Genomic DNA, 15,083 nt, shown 5'->3' with positions numbered 1-15,083 from the left:
TTCATGAGAGAACCAAGCCTTGCAGAGGTAGATTGTCATTATGTCGGACATAAAGGTTGAAACAAAGGAGATAAGTAATCCTTATGTAGCTTCTTGAGATCGATTAGTCGATATCTTCACCAAACCACCGATTCGTCCCAGTTATAAAGGTAACAAAAGTCGGGCATGAGCGATATCTATGCTCGGCTTGAAGGGGTGTTGAAGTATGTAGTGTCGGTCTCACACATTCTATAAGTGTGAGACCGTATCTTATTTAGCTTGTTGCTATTTAGGTTATTCCATCTCTAGGATAAATATATGTATTGTAGGTTATGGTAAATATACTCTAAACCATACCTTCTTCTTGTGCCTCCATCATTTCTTCTTCTTCTTCTACACACTCAATCCCTTTAACCTAACAAGCTAACCACCATATGTATCTCCTAACATAAATAACAATCACCAAAAAAAAAAACAGTCGATTTTTTGCGAGGAATCGCAGAGTTTAACTATTCTGGTGAATTTCGGGTTCAAATGATTTTATACCATAAAAATAATAGAGTGGACAAAATTATTTTACCTCTATCTCAAAATGTTAATGTTGCCATTGTTCTTCCTTTGTGATTCCACTCGCATGATTCTTGCTACTCTATTCTTTAAAAAATTGTGCAATCAATCACACGTAAATCCACTTCTGCAAAGAAAATGCTGGTACAGCATGACTGCTCAGAAGAACAGCTCAGTAACAGACTAACAGCCTCACCATCACTGTAAGTTCTACACATGAAGTAGTCTTAATTTCCATGATAACCTATAATGCCTTTTATTCTTCTTAGCTCCTTTGCCACTTCCATCATAGTCGGCCTTTCAACTCCTTCGAATCTTATACATTTCGAAAAAAGTTGCGAATGCTCGAGTTTGAGCTCTCTCCTTCCTATACTACTGTGATCAAATATCTGATGAATATCCCCACATTCCATGGAAATCATGAAATCTTTAACCATATCCAGTTCAGAAAAGGATTGGCTTTCGATTACCTTCCAGTACAGAAGCTCAATTAGAACTACCCCAAAGCTGTAGACATCACACTTTACACTTAACCGGGAAGTTTCATTGTACTCTGGATCAATATACCCGTTTAATCCCTGGACACCAAATTCAGTACCTGTTTTCCCAGACGGAAGCACTACTGAGAACCCAAAGTTTGATAACTTAGCGACATAGTTTTCATCAAGCAAAATATTATTTGGTCTTATGTCCCTGTGGATAACTGGGTTTGACTTTGCACAATGTAGAAAAGTCACTGCATCAGCAATCTCAGTAGCAATTCTTAAGCGATGAGACCACGAAAATGGTACTGAATTGCTTGTTATACAATTCAAAAGGGAACCACTGGGAATGAACTCTTGAACTAGTATTGGAACCTCAGTCTCTATGCAACATCCCAAGAGCTTTACCACATGTTTATGATGGAATTGAATTTGAGTCACAGCTTGATTTAGAAAAAAATTTATCATCTAGATTGCCTTTATACACAGTAGATAGGATTCTAGAGTGAATCAAGCTTTCGTCATAATTGGAAGTTGCTTTCCTAAGTTCTTCTGCAGTAAATATCCTGATAGCAGTACCTTTGCCTCCATAAGCCGAAATCTGTTTCTCCAAGAGAAGTGATCCATTTCTCATGAAAAACTCTTCCTTAGCCTCAAATTTTCTTTTGTTCTTCATGGATTGATCTAAAAGTAGTAGAACAGACTTATGCATACTGCATAGCAGAGGTAGTGTAATCTCTCCTAATATTTTTTTGGTGTTTTACAAATTTGATCCCATGACCAAACTAGCTAATAGTCAACCACACTACCAACCTGATCAATTGGGTCGTGGTCAATATTGGACTAGTTTGTTTACATTTTTTTTCAATTCTACTTATCTCATCTTCTTCTGAATAGTCCTATTTGCTGTGTGAACATGGACTGGGTCTTTCTTTTAGTAAGAATGCAAAGATCATAATTATAATTTATTCATTAATTAATAAAATAGCAAGAGATGACTTTTTTTATTTTATTTTGGTTTATTGATGGAAAGTTTATTACTAGGGCTAGGGCGGGAAATGGAGAGGGTTTGGATCGGATTCTCACTCAAACTCTTTAACATATTAGGATCCATCTGGATTCCTATCGATTTCTATATCCATATCTATTAAAAAACACAAAAAAATACATTATTTTAATGATTTTCATATATAAATGTAAGATGAAAATTAATTTTTAGACATCAAAATATAAATCTTGTTAAAATGATTTGGGTTTTCGGATATTCGGATTCTAATCACAAACATGAAATCATATCGGTTAAAATGGATTCAGATATGGTCACATTCGGATTGAATCCCACACCATTTCCTGCCCTATTCATTACATTACGCCAAAGTATGGAACACCAATGAATTCTGTGTCACATTTAAAGACGACTCTGCTGGAGGAATGGCTGAGTGACATTCATATCATAGATAATAGAGCGTCACCAATCAAATTCACTAATCGGCCGGATGAATGGCATATGAGGTCTTTGGATTTCTGTCCACTAAAAAGAAGGGGATACCTGGTCCCTGACAGGATATTCTTTGCTTTGTTTTCTTCTCATTTCGATGTACATGTTTTAACCCATGACCCAAAAAAATTGATTATTGACGGATTCACCTATTCATGACACTTTTGTTTTCCAGGTATCAGACAGAAGGACACTAGTGGTTATGAATTATCACTATGAGACCACATATATAATTGATGCAGGTTATTGTTAGGGAGGATTTTGCTTTTCTAAATGCTTAATCATATACTTTTGTACCCGGTATCCCCATCTGAATCTGTGATTTGCATTCTGATACTATTTTAAACTTATATTAAGTCCATGTGGTCAACATGACACATGAAAAACGATGGAGAACCTAGTAACCCGTCAGAATTAAATGATCCTATAATGGAAGTGTTTCGATCCGGGTATTTTAATTTGCAATTCCTTTCTAGTATCTTGGAAATTATACGTAGATTATTCCTTCAGTGACAAAGACTGACAATTTCAAATATAAACAATGAAAGCAGAGGTTATTAAAAAACATCTGAATACGTTACGTAAGGACATGGTGTACAGTATACATTAGGAATTCTGAGGGGACGGAAAGGGAGAGAAGACAAAAGAAGTCATGGCTAGATCCATGGCTTCAAGTTTGTTCTAGTTTTAGTTTTATCTATTTTGATCAATCTGTTTTTCCTTTTAATCACTTTGTTTATAAAGATACAGAACTTAGTTGGAGCAAAGCAGCAGCAAGAGGAAGCTGAACTTGTTGCATCTATTTCTTGTTCTGGTCATGGGCGTGCATACTTGGACGGAATACCCTTTCAAGGTGAACCTATATGTGATTAATTCATGTTATGGTGGCAAAGATTGCTCTGAAGTCTTAACAAGGTGCCTAGCAGATGCTGATAAGGTAACCTCTCTCTTCTCTCAGATACACATAAACACCACAAAGATCAACAACAAGAAGAAAAAGTAAACAAAATCTCAATTTCTTATTATTATCATGATTACGTATTGGGATGGTTATATGAACTCCACCTTATAGTGACTCAAAGTTACTCCCACTCATAATAGTGGACTTCTGAAGATGAATTGAGATCTAATTTTTTGTGAGGATATACATCACATGATGGAGAACAACTTTCAAAAAAATCGAACTTCAAATCGGATCGTTTAACATTATCAAAAGTTGTGCAAATTAAAATAATATGGGCAGTTGGATAACTTAACATTATAAGCGATTTTTGGCCAGTTATGCAGTCTTGAATGAATTGATTTTTGTGAGGATGATCACATATTGTGTGGGCATTGGCCATGGTTTTTGGGCTGTAGGATCCGCTTCATTACCATCATCATATCTCGGGTTACCGTTAAATTTCTGCTTTTGGGTATAAGGCCAAAAGTATGTGGAACCCAGTCATTGAAAGATCTTAAAAAAAAGATTAGCTATTTGGAAGCAAATATTTGTCAAAAAGGAGGTAGGATTATCCTTATCAAGTCCACACTTGCTAGTATGCCCATATACTTTCTTTCTTTACTCATTATTCCAAAGATCGGTGGGTGAATTACTTGAAAAATGATGAGAGACTTTCTTTGGATACGACAAATGAAGTGCAACGTTATAATTTGATATCTTGGGAAGAGTATGCCTTCAAAACAAGATGGTGGACTTGGTTTTAGGCAAATTCGAGATGTGAATGCCTCTTTGCTTTCTAAAGTGGATTTGGCGTTTTCTAGTGAAGAAGGGGGTTGTGGAAAGATGTGATCGGGATAAATATGGAGTTATTCGAACAGGATGGGTCACTAAAAAGTCAGCCACTCACATGGATCTTGTCTTTGGAAAGGAATCATGAACCATAAAGACATGGTGGAGAGTTAAGTTTAAAGCTTGGAAGCGGAGAAAGAATTATGTTCGGGGCGATAAGTGGTGCTTCTGGAAATGCCTCTAAAAAGAATCGTTTTCAAAGATTTGTATGTCATTTCTAATAACAAGTCCGGGCGTTATGACATGTTATATGGGATAATGGTGTATACGGTCGTGGGATCTGAAATTTAGAAGGAATTTGTTCGAGAGAGCTACTACAGATCTGTGAGTTTACGTATTTGCTTGCTACTCAAAAAGATCGATGAAGATCATGACAAATGGAAGTGGTTAGGGAAGGTGCAACCATTTACTCGAAGTCGATGTATGAGTTGATCGAGGAAAAGAGGATACAAGCTTTGCAATTGGGAGGCCTTAATTTTCCATACAAAGTTTGGAATAATAGAAGTGCCAACCAAAGTCTCATTCTTTGTTGGGCTTTATGTTGGGGAGGACCTTGGCGTGCGATAATCTTGAAAAGAGGCAAAATCCTAGTTAACAGTGTGTCATGTGTACTAAGGAGGAGGAAACCATTCAAAGACTTGTTCATGGATTGTGAAATTACACAAAAATAATATGGGATTATTTCATGCATTCTCTTAAGTGTAGTGGTGGCCGCATCACAAGGTTTGATGGGGCGATTCACCCGCAAGCCGGATGGTAGAATCTCCACTATCGGTCGGATATTGGCAAAGGTTATAGCTCACGCAGCTACATGGTCCATATGGTTTGAACGCAGTCGTCGAACTTTTAGATGATGAGTCTAGGAATGTCCAACGACTTATTGTCAAATGTAAAACTCTTATGTGGGCATGGGTGTCTTTCTTACCTAGTGTTTGAGGTTTGAAATTGGAAGACCTCATTTTTAGATGGGAGTCTGTGATTGAGGGGTAGCATTTATATGTACTTCTAGTAGTGTGAATCTCTCACACTACATCTTCATTATTATTAATATAAAATATTGTTTTGCTGATCAAAAAAAAAAAAAGAAGAGTTGGTCTATAGATATTAAAGAAGATAGTCAGAACACTGCTTACTTTCATAAATTGTGTCAGATCAGACAAAACAAACACAATATTGTGGAAGTGAAGAATGAAGCTAGAGATTTAATCACTAAGGCCGAGTCCAATGGCTCCGCATCCCCACAAAAGTGGTGTGATTTGTGGCGGTTTATACTCTCCATCCGTATATTACTCTCCATAAATAAAGAGTATTTTTTAGGAATGCAGAGTGCATTCTACGCTGAAGTTGAAATGATGTAAAATGAAAAAACCCAAATAAGCGCCCGGTTGAAGGCTTAATAAAGTAAAATAGAATTTCATTTTGGCCATTTGAATTGGAGTCATTTGACACTTTTGTCTTTTGCGTCATTTGGTGCCATTTGAATTGGAGTCATTTGGCACTTTTGTTTTATAGACATTTGGGTATCTATTCTGCGCAACTTGAAGAGGCGTCGAATGCTTTTATTATTATTTTTTTTTCATTGTCATTTGGTTGAAGTGGCGTTGAAAAAAATGTTTCAAACTTCGCCCGATTAAAGTGGCGTGAGTATTTTTCACCATTGAATAACCAAAACCTATTCTCTATCCTTATAACACTGTTTTTTTTAGGAATAGGGATGGGGAGTTGATAACTATTGGACCTAGCCTAAGCAAGGTGATATCTAAGAGCACTTTGTCAAATATTTTGAGGAGAGGTTTGTTGACATATATGAACCTCTAATGTATTAATAGAATTGACCATTCACATAAGTTCGAGCTTATGGAGAAATTGGCAATTTAACATGGTATCAGAGCCACTGGTTTCTGAGAGGTCTCAGGTTCAACTCCTACTAGGTGAAGATGTCCAGTCCTTCTACCTGTGTATTTCCAACGTGTCCCGCTGAGGGGGGAGTGTTGACATATATGAGCCTCTAATGTATTAATAGAATTGACCCTTCACATAAATTCGAGCTTATGGAGAAATTGGCAATTTAACAAGGTTCACAACTAGTCCTACTCAAAATAATGACTCTCTCATGAGTCTCATTCCTGCACTTGTAACAGATGGAGACGATGATATGTTGTGTAAAATTCCTGATGAAGCTGAGATTAATAACCGTGGTGCAGTCTATGAAAGCTGACAGCTCTCTTGGTCCAGACGGGTTTCAAGGTTGCTTTTATCACAGTTGTTGGGAGATCATCAAGTCAGATTTATGTAAGGCTGTCATTTCTCTTTTGGAATCTCATATGCCTATTGTGGGGGGGGGGGGGGAGTGGGGTGTTTAATAACAGTTTTATCGCCCTTGTTCCCAAAGATAGAAATGCGTGTAATGCCCCCCAGTTTCTGCCTATATGCACGAGCAACTTCTTAGTAAAAATATTGTCCAAACTTATGTAATTGAGATTAAAGCAAATTGTGTGCAAATTAGTCTCTAAAGAGCAATCAGGGTTCATTCAAGGAAGATCAGTTCAAGCAAGCATCGGAATGGCTTCTGAGATGATTAATGCAATGCACAACAGGAAATCTGGTGGATCTCTTGGCATCAAAATGGATATTTCACAAGCATGTGATACACTTAGCTGGGAGTTCTTCGTAGAGGTGCTTAGAAGATTTGGGTTCGATCAGAAATGGATGTGCTGGGGTCAGGAACTGCTCAAGACTACAAAATTTTCATTTCTAGTAAATGGTTGTCCCTGTGGTTTCATATCCCCTTGTCTCCTTTACTCTTTGCTCTGGCAAAGGATACTTTAAGTATGGGTATTAATCACTTAAGGGATCTGAGATTGATTAAGGCTTTATGCACTGCCAAAGGGTTTCCTAGCCCTTCACATCTCCTATTTGCAGACGATATATATATCTTTTTTCATGAATGGTGAGCTCAAGGATATTGAATGTGTTTCAGAACTCCTTGAGGTGTATCAACTTGCAGCTGGTCAGGCTGTTAATAAAAGGAAGAGTAAACTTTTCTTTGGTGGTATGAATACTGCTAGAAGAAGACAAATATCACTTGAGCTGAACATACAAGAAGGTGAACTTCCAGAAAAGTACCTAGGCATTCCTCTAGTGCAAGGTAAGGTGAAGTCAATGGTGATAGCTGGACTTGTAGACAAGATCAAAAGCAGAATCAGCTCATGGAGAGAGAAACTCTCGTCTTTTCATGGTAGAGCAACTCTCATTAAATCTGTACTCACTAGTATTCCTGTATACAACATGAGTATATATATAAATGGCCTACAATCACAATCAAGCAAGCAGAGACAATTCTAAAAAAAAATCTCTGGACCGGAAATCCTTCTACTAGTAGGGATGTTACTACATCGTGGGAAAAAGTGTGTAAACCATATGAAGAAGGGGGTCTTGGAATTAGAAGATTGAAGGAGATCAACCTAGCACTTCTTATGAAAAATGCATGGCATATCCTTACTGCAGAAGATGACTTTGCAAGATACATGAGAAATAAATATTTCACTAGGGATGGTGAGATGATTAATTATTATTTGAAGTCCTCCATATGGTATGGGATTAAATGGGCTATGAAGGAATTGCTACCTAGATGTCAGTGGATCATTGGCGATGGCAGCAAAGTTGACCTTTGGAGAAATGGTTGGATCAGTCCTGCGTCTCTCAAACAAGCTTTAAACATCTCTGATATGGAGCTGAAAGGATGTAGAGCCAAAGTGTCTGACCTTATCTCTAATGGGAATTGGGAAATACCGGAAACTATCAAGGAGGTGATTGAGCTTGCAGGGTTGAATGCAATATGAACCGGATGAGACTAAAGAAGACCACTTAGTTTGGACTGTTGATTTGAGGGGTGAGTTCACTGTCAGGTCAGCATTCGAAGAAATCAGAGTGAAGAGAGACAAGAAGAGTTGGCATGCAAATATTTGGAACTCTCATGTACAAGTCAAGGCTGCAGCCACGGCATGGAAGCTCTTAACTAACGCAGCAGCAGTAGATGACAGCATTTAGAAGAAAGGAGTTCATTTAGCATCAAGATGCTATGTATGTACGACTCATGATGAAACTCTGAAACACTGAAACACTTGCTATGGGAATGTGAGCGCGCACAGAAACTTTGGAAGTGGCCGAGTATGAAAGTTGGCATGAGAGTCCAATGCACATCCTTTCTAGAAGCCCAGTAAGCAGCAAAGTTTAGAAACCCATTGATTAAACAATTATGGGATTCGGCATTAGTTGCGACTATGGTAACTCTTTGGGGCCATAGAAATTTGATATTCCACGAAGACAAGACCATCAACTTCCCTCTTTACAGGGACGATTAGAAGAATGATTAGAGCTGCTGCAGTTCTTCTAATAGGTCATTCTTTTCATTAAATGGCTGATTTACATGTGATGAACTCTTGGAATCTAAAGGTACTTTTGCCTAAAGCTCCTAGAATTAGGAAATGTTGATGGACGCCTCCTCCTGTCGACACAGTCAAGATTAATTGTGATGGGTCTGCACTGGGGAATCCTGGGCCTGGTGGTATTGGTTCTACTTTTAGAGTTGCTTCAGGAGATTTTCTTCTGGTGATGTGGAGAAAAATTGGAGTCAATACAAACTACATGGCCAAATGCCTAGCTATTGTAGAGAGTCTGGAGATAGCAGTCCAAAGAAATTAGGTAAATGTTTGGGTAGAGTCTGACTCGGTGGCAGCGGTGTCTGCCTTTGGTTCGGGCAAACTTCCTTGGCAGATAAAGAATAGATGGAAGAAGTGTATCTCGGCAGTGCGACAGTTCATGGTCACTTCAACCTGGAGAGAAGCCAATTTCTCTGCAGATCAAGTGGCCAAGACTGCAATGGATATGCCTTCTGAGACCCCTTTCTTGTAATATGGTAACCCCCCATGGTTACTTAAATGGGAGGCTTCCACAAGTACGTAATTTAGATTTGACTGAGATGGGTTAGGCATTGGATGAGTGTTGGGTTGGAGGCCTTCCTAGTAGGGTTGCAACTTTATTTACTCAATGTCCTAATCACAGGGAAAGGCTCATGCCGTGACCCTGGTTTTTTCCTTTCTTTATTTTACAATTATACTTGTTTGTAATTCCTTCCCTTTTTCCCATTCCTTATACAAATTCTTAGCTCACTTAGCAAAAAAAAAGTGATTGCGAAGACAAAATTTGCTAGATTCTCATCTCTTTTATGCTTTGTAAGAAGCGACACTAGACAGGTGATTCCTCTTAATAGATGCATAATGGTTGAAGTGTTTTTTATAATTAAAACAGTTTGGTTTTCTATTTGTAACTGATTTTCTTCCCTGTCATTACCAATATGTGCACAATATACATTGTGGTCTCGTTCATGACTGAAATGCTATTATTTGATTGAGCTAATCAGGTCCTCACTGTGAACCAAGTGGGTCGAGATACTACTCCGGTTTTGGAAACAAGAGACTGGAAGACTTCATTCTTTCAGGTGATTCCTCAGAGAAAAAAAGATGTGAAGCTGAGGTGGATGTACAAGACACAGAAGACGTTGACATTGAACCGAAAAAGAAGTGCACCGAGCGATCCTCTTATGCTGAGACGGAAGTATAAGAAGGCAGTGATGTTGAGACGAAAAAGAAGTGCACTGAACAACCCTCTTATGCTGAGGGGAATTCACCGACTTGAGCCTGCTTATTTGTTTCGATGAAGAAGAATTTCTGATATTTGTAGTTTCCTACTTGCCCTGATTGTGATCATATTGGTGAATTATACAATATCCATCAATGCAAAGGTAAGGTTTCTCGACATATTTTGGCTTTACTTCAAGATGGCTGAAACATTGATCGGTTTATCCAAGGTGGGATAGTTGTGTTTGACATTAACAGGAACAGTGCTGTGTACCACACTGGCAAGTATGTGAACAAGGAAAATCTACAGTAAGAAAATCAGTAGATTTGGTAGCTCATATATTTTGCCTACTCATAGGCAGTTGATCAAAATACTCGGAAGATTCCTTAAATCCAATTGTAGCTGTAGCATAAAAATGTATAAGACTACCAATGTATCTCATTAGGTTGCCATCTAGAGGCCTCTTAGTAGGTATTAGGTAACAACCTAAGCTTAAGAAACTACCATGTGGCAATCCAATTTAACTGCTGGCATAGCTAGCTGTGGAATCTTAACAAAATTCTCATTTTGTTACTTGTTGAGCGGAAGTTCGCAACCTAATCGTGTATGATGGAATCATCAAAGGTTTGATCTATTAATTTATGTCTTGACAAACAGAATCAACTACAGAATGGTAGTCATCTTGGAATTAAAAATGTTAGTCATGTATGAAGAGGAGAGGTGGCGCTATAGGTGGTTTACTAATGAGATATGACGGGGGTGTAAAACCAGGGCCGGTTCTACCCTATAGCAAAATAAGCAACCGCTTAGGGCCCGATGTCCAAAGGGCCCAATATATCCTAACCATAGTTTGGGATTTCGGAATTCTCGGAATTCCGATAAATCTAAAAACCGAAATCCAGTAAATTTCGACCCTATTATATTCGGAATTTCTAATTTTTTCAGAATTTCGATTATTTCGACACTATATTTAGAATTCCGTTTTTTTTAAAACCGAAATTCCGAGCGGAATTCCGGAGTTCCGTTCGGAATCACGAACTATGATTCTAACCCACCTACAGTTCTAAGTCTATTATTGTTTTATTGTGAAAAAAAAGCTCACTATTTGTTTTTCATTTATTTTAATCCGTTAGATAAACGATTTTACATTGAAAAATTGGAAATTAGAAAATTGCATTAAACCTCTTCGTTTTCCTAGCGTTTTTGCCTTCTCCAATAAATAAACAGGCACGCCTCCCTAACTAATTAAACTTCTTCAACACCCTATAACAATTTATCAAATTGAAGCCAACACTTCAATATTATTTATATCATTATTTTGTCTTATTTGGTTTTTTTATATTGTTTAATTTGGTGTAGAATTCTCTCTCTCTCTCTCTCTCTCTCTCTCTCTCTCTCTCGTGTAATTCTTTATTAAATAAATATATTGAAATTTCAAGTTTGTGACATTGTTGTTTGGCCATGATCTTCTACAATGTTACAGGTGTAGGACATTTTTATTCTTCCACTATTCCTCATGTATTTATGGTGTTTTGTCTTAGATCTCTCTGTATGTAAGGATCTCCCTAACAACACTCCTATGTTTCTACTTCATTTTGTATTTACGTTCTTTTTATCAATAAAATTCAATTAAAAAAAAAGTTTGTGGAGAGACCATTCAAGAAAGAATAAAGAAAATGTTAAGATCAATTGTGACAATAATTGTTATCTTTTAAATTTCTTTGTTATAAAAAAAAATGTTTGAGGGGGAGATTATTCAAGAAAGAAAAAATAAAATGTTAGGATCAATTTTTACAATAATTGTTATCTTCTAAATTTTTTGTTATAAAAAAAAAATTGTGGGGGAGACTATTCAAGAAGGAAAAAAGAAAATGTTATGATCAATTTTTACAATAATTGTTATCTTCTAAATTTTTTGTTATAAAAAAAAATGTTTGTGGGGGGAGACTATTCAAAAAAGAATAAAGAAAATGTTAGGATCAATTTTGACAATAATTGTTATCTTTTAAATTTCTTGTTATAAAAAAAAAAAATGTTTGTAGGGAGACTATTTAAGAAAGAAAAAAAAAATGTTAGGATCAATTTTTACAATAATTGTTATCTTCTAAATTTTTTGTTATAAAAAAAAATGTTTGTGGGGGAGACTATTCAAGAAAGAGAAAAAAATGTTATGATCAATTTTTACAATAATTGTTATCTTTTAATTTTTTTTGTTAAATAAACTAAGCATTTGCATTCATATGAAATAACGTAAACAAATCATATCGATCTATAAGATGTAACAATTTTATTGGAACTTTGCTTAGGGCCCCCGATTGCCTTGAGGCAGCCATGTAAAACTGGATAGACCGCGGATGTGCCGCGGTAGATTGGTTTTATGCTACCCCGAAAGGAAAACGTATAATGACAGAAAAAATGCGTAGATTGGCCTTTTAAATCCTAAAGAAGTGAAATGCTGGTATACTAGGGATCTTGCTTATGGTTTTATATAGAACTAGCATTTGTATGCGTCACGGTATGTTGTTTCTTAAGCGCTTGAATATGAGAATACACCGAGGAAACATTGCAAAACCAAAAGGTAGATTGAGAGAGTTGATGCAGGCTGCGCGATGTTCGAAATATCGTGATGAACAATTGTTCTTCAAATACAGAAGAGATCAAGGACTGAAGATGTGAGATTCCGAGGAATCATGGTAAGATATACTGGAGTGCAGCTGCAATACTCTTATTGGGCAAGTGGCACAGTTGAGAAATAGGCTTACAATCAACCATATCAGCACAAGAAGCAAGGAAATCAATAGCATATTTTGATTCAGTTCACAAGGATCAAAACATGGTTAACAGCGTAGTAAATATAGGTTCGGTTCAAGAAACACCACACCTTCAAATATTATGATGCCCCCCAATGGAATATATAATCCTTGTCGTTACATAAAAAATAATAAACAATATGAATCTAAAAAAGCAAAACCGCTAAACTGCGAGCTTCCATAGCATAGTGGTAGTGCGTTCGCTTCGTAAGCGAAAGGTCGCGAGTTCGATCCTCGCTGGGAGCTTGAGTTGTTTTTCGTAAAATGACAATTTCTCTCTCCTTCTCCACCCCACCCACTTCTTGAATTAAAGAAAACTTAAATCATAAGACAAGTTTTGAATCGGTTCCTTTTTTCGTCTTGATACATATTTGTTTGAGAAAATCTCTAAATATAATATTCCAGTAGTGTATGGCTCTTACATACTAGTGCACCTGAAAACCTCCCATTCTTGGAGTTTTTTCAAATGTTGCTCTTGTTACTTCATACATCTATTTGAAGCTAATCAATGTTGGGACTTTTCTAGGTTTGTCTTATATAAGCCTCTGCTAGATCAAATACTCGAAAAGAAAGTGCCAAAGTTAGAAGTCGAAAACTGCATAAGAAGGTACATACTCTTTTTTGTTGCATGCATACTCATATAATTTGCTTAAGTTGAGCTGTTGTATGAATTAGTAAGATTAAGGGGTTATATTTATATACAACATATTACTTAAACAAGTATTGATCAAGAATGTTTTTCTGTTGTGTGTTGATTTTTGCTTCAAGTATTGTTGGACAAGTAGACCCCCATGTTGAAGCCTGGCCCTAATACTGTACTAGGATATACTATTGAGGTCTGCAATGTTTTTAGTGTGAACCTACTTATGTTAATGTCTGCAATGAACTTGTTAATGAGCAAGTCAAATCTGCTCAATAGAATATAGGATTGAGCTAGTGAGGTGATTTACTTTCTTACAGGGGCGGCTCAAGGCAATCGGGGGCCCTAAGCAAAGTTCCAATAAAATTGTTACATCTTATAGATCGATATGATTTGTTTACGTTATTTCATATGAATGCAAATGCTTAGTTTATTTAACAAAAAAATTTAAAAGATAATAATTATTGTAAAAATTGATCATAACATTTTTTTCTCTTTCTTGAATAGTCTCCCCCACAAACATTTTTTTTTATAACAAAAAATTTAGAAGATAACAATTATTGTAAAAATTGATCCTAACATTTTTTTTTTCTTTCTTGAATAGTCTCCCTACAAACATTTTTTTTTTATAACAAGAAATTTAAAAGATAGCAATTATTGTCAAAATTGATCCTAACATTTTCTTTATTCTTTTTTGAATAGTCTCCCCACAAACATTTTTTTTTTTTTTTATAACAAAAATTTAGAAGATAACAATTATTGTAAAATTGATCATAACATTTTCTTTTTCCTTCTTGAATAGTCTCCCCACAATTTTTTTTTTTTTATAACAAAAATTTAGAAGATAACAATTATTGTAAAATTGATCCTAACATTTTATTTTTTCTTTCTTGAATAATCTCCCCTCAAACATTTTTTTTTTTTAACAAAGAAATTTAAAAGATAACAATTATTGTCACAATTGATCTTAACATTTTCTTTATTCTTTCTTGAATGGTCTCTCCACAAACTTTTTTTTTTTTAATTGAATTTTATTGATAAAAAGAACGTTAAATACAAAATGAAGTAGAAACATAGGGTGTTGTTAGGAGATCCTCACATCTGAGAGATCTAAGACAAAACACCATAAATACATGAGGAATAGTGGAAGAATAAAAAAAATGTCCTACACCGTAACATTGTAGAAGATCATGGCCAAACAACAATGTCACAAACTTGAAATTTCAATATATTTATTTAATAAAGAATTACAGAGAGAGAGAGAGAGAGAGAGAGAGAGAGAGAGAGAATACACCAAATTAAACAATATAAAAAACCAAATAAGACAAAATAATGATATAAATAATATTGAAGTGTTGGCTTCAATTTGATAAATTGTTATAGGGTGTTGAAGAAGTTTAATTAGTTAGGGAGGCGTGCCTGTTTATTTATTGGAGAAGGCAAAAACGCTAGGAAAACGAAGAGGTTTAATGCAATTTTCTAATTTCCAATTTTTCAATGTAAAATCGTTTATCTAACGGATTAAAATAAATGAAAAACAAATAGTGAGCTTTTTTTTTCACAATAAAACAATAATAGACTTAGAACTGTAGGTGGGTTAGAATCATAGTTCGTGATTCCGAACGGAACTCCGGAATTCCGCTCGGAATTTCGGTTTTAAAAAAAAACGGAATTC

At 35.9% G+C, this 15,083-nt stretch overlaps 1 long non-coding RNA gene and 1 other non-coding gene across 2 annotated transcripts; one reads left to right on the top strand and one right to left on the bottom strand.

Moving 5' to 3' along the window:
• Positions 1-357: 357 nt before the first annotated feature.
• LOC147490612 (uncharacterized) lies at positions 358-903 on the bottom strand. Its single transcript, XR_015198550.1, has 2 exons — positions 560-903; positions 358-422 (listed from the first exon to the last, which is right to left on the bottom strand). It is a non-coding gene; the product is annotated as an uncharacterized LOC147490612 (long non-coding RNA).
• Positions 904-12,942: 12,039 nt separating this feature from the next.
• On the top strand, positions 12,943-13,014 carry TRNAT-CGU (transfer RNA threonine (anticodon CGU)). The gene has a single exon. It is a non-coding gene; the product is annotated as a tRNA-Thr (tRNA).
• Positions 13,015-15,083: the final 2,069 nt, after the last annotated feature.

Source organism: Coptis chinensis, chromosome 6 (assembly GCF_015680905.1).
Source record: "Coptis chinensis isolate HL-2020 chromosome 6, ASM1568090v1, whole genome shotgun sequence".
Lineage (NCBI taxonomy): Eukaryota > Viridiplantae > Streptophyta > Magnoliopsida > Ranunculales > Ranunculaceae > Coptis > Coptis chinensis.
Note: the sequence above shows the minus strand (reverse complement) of the source record. Positions and strands in the feature narration are given on the sequence as shown.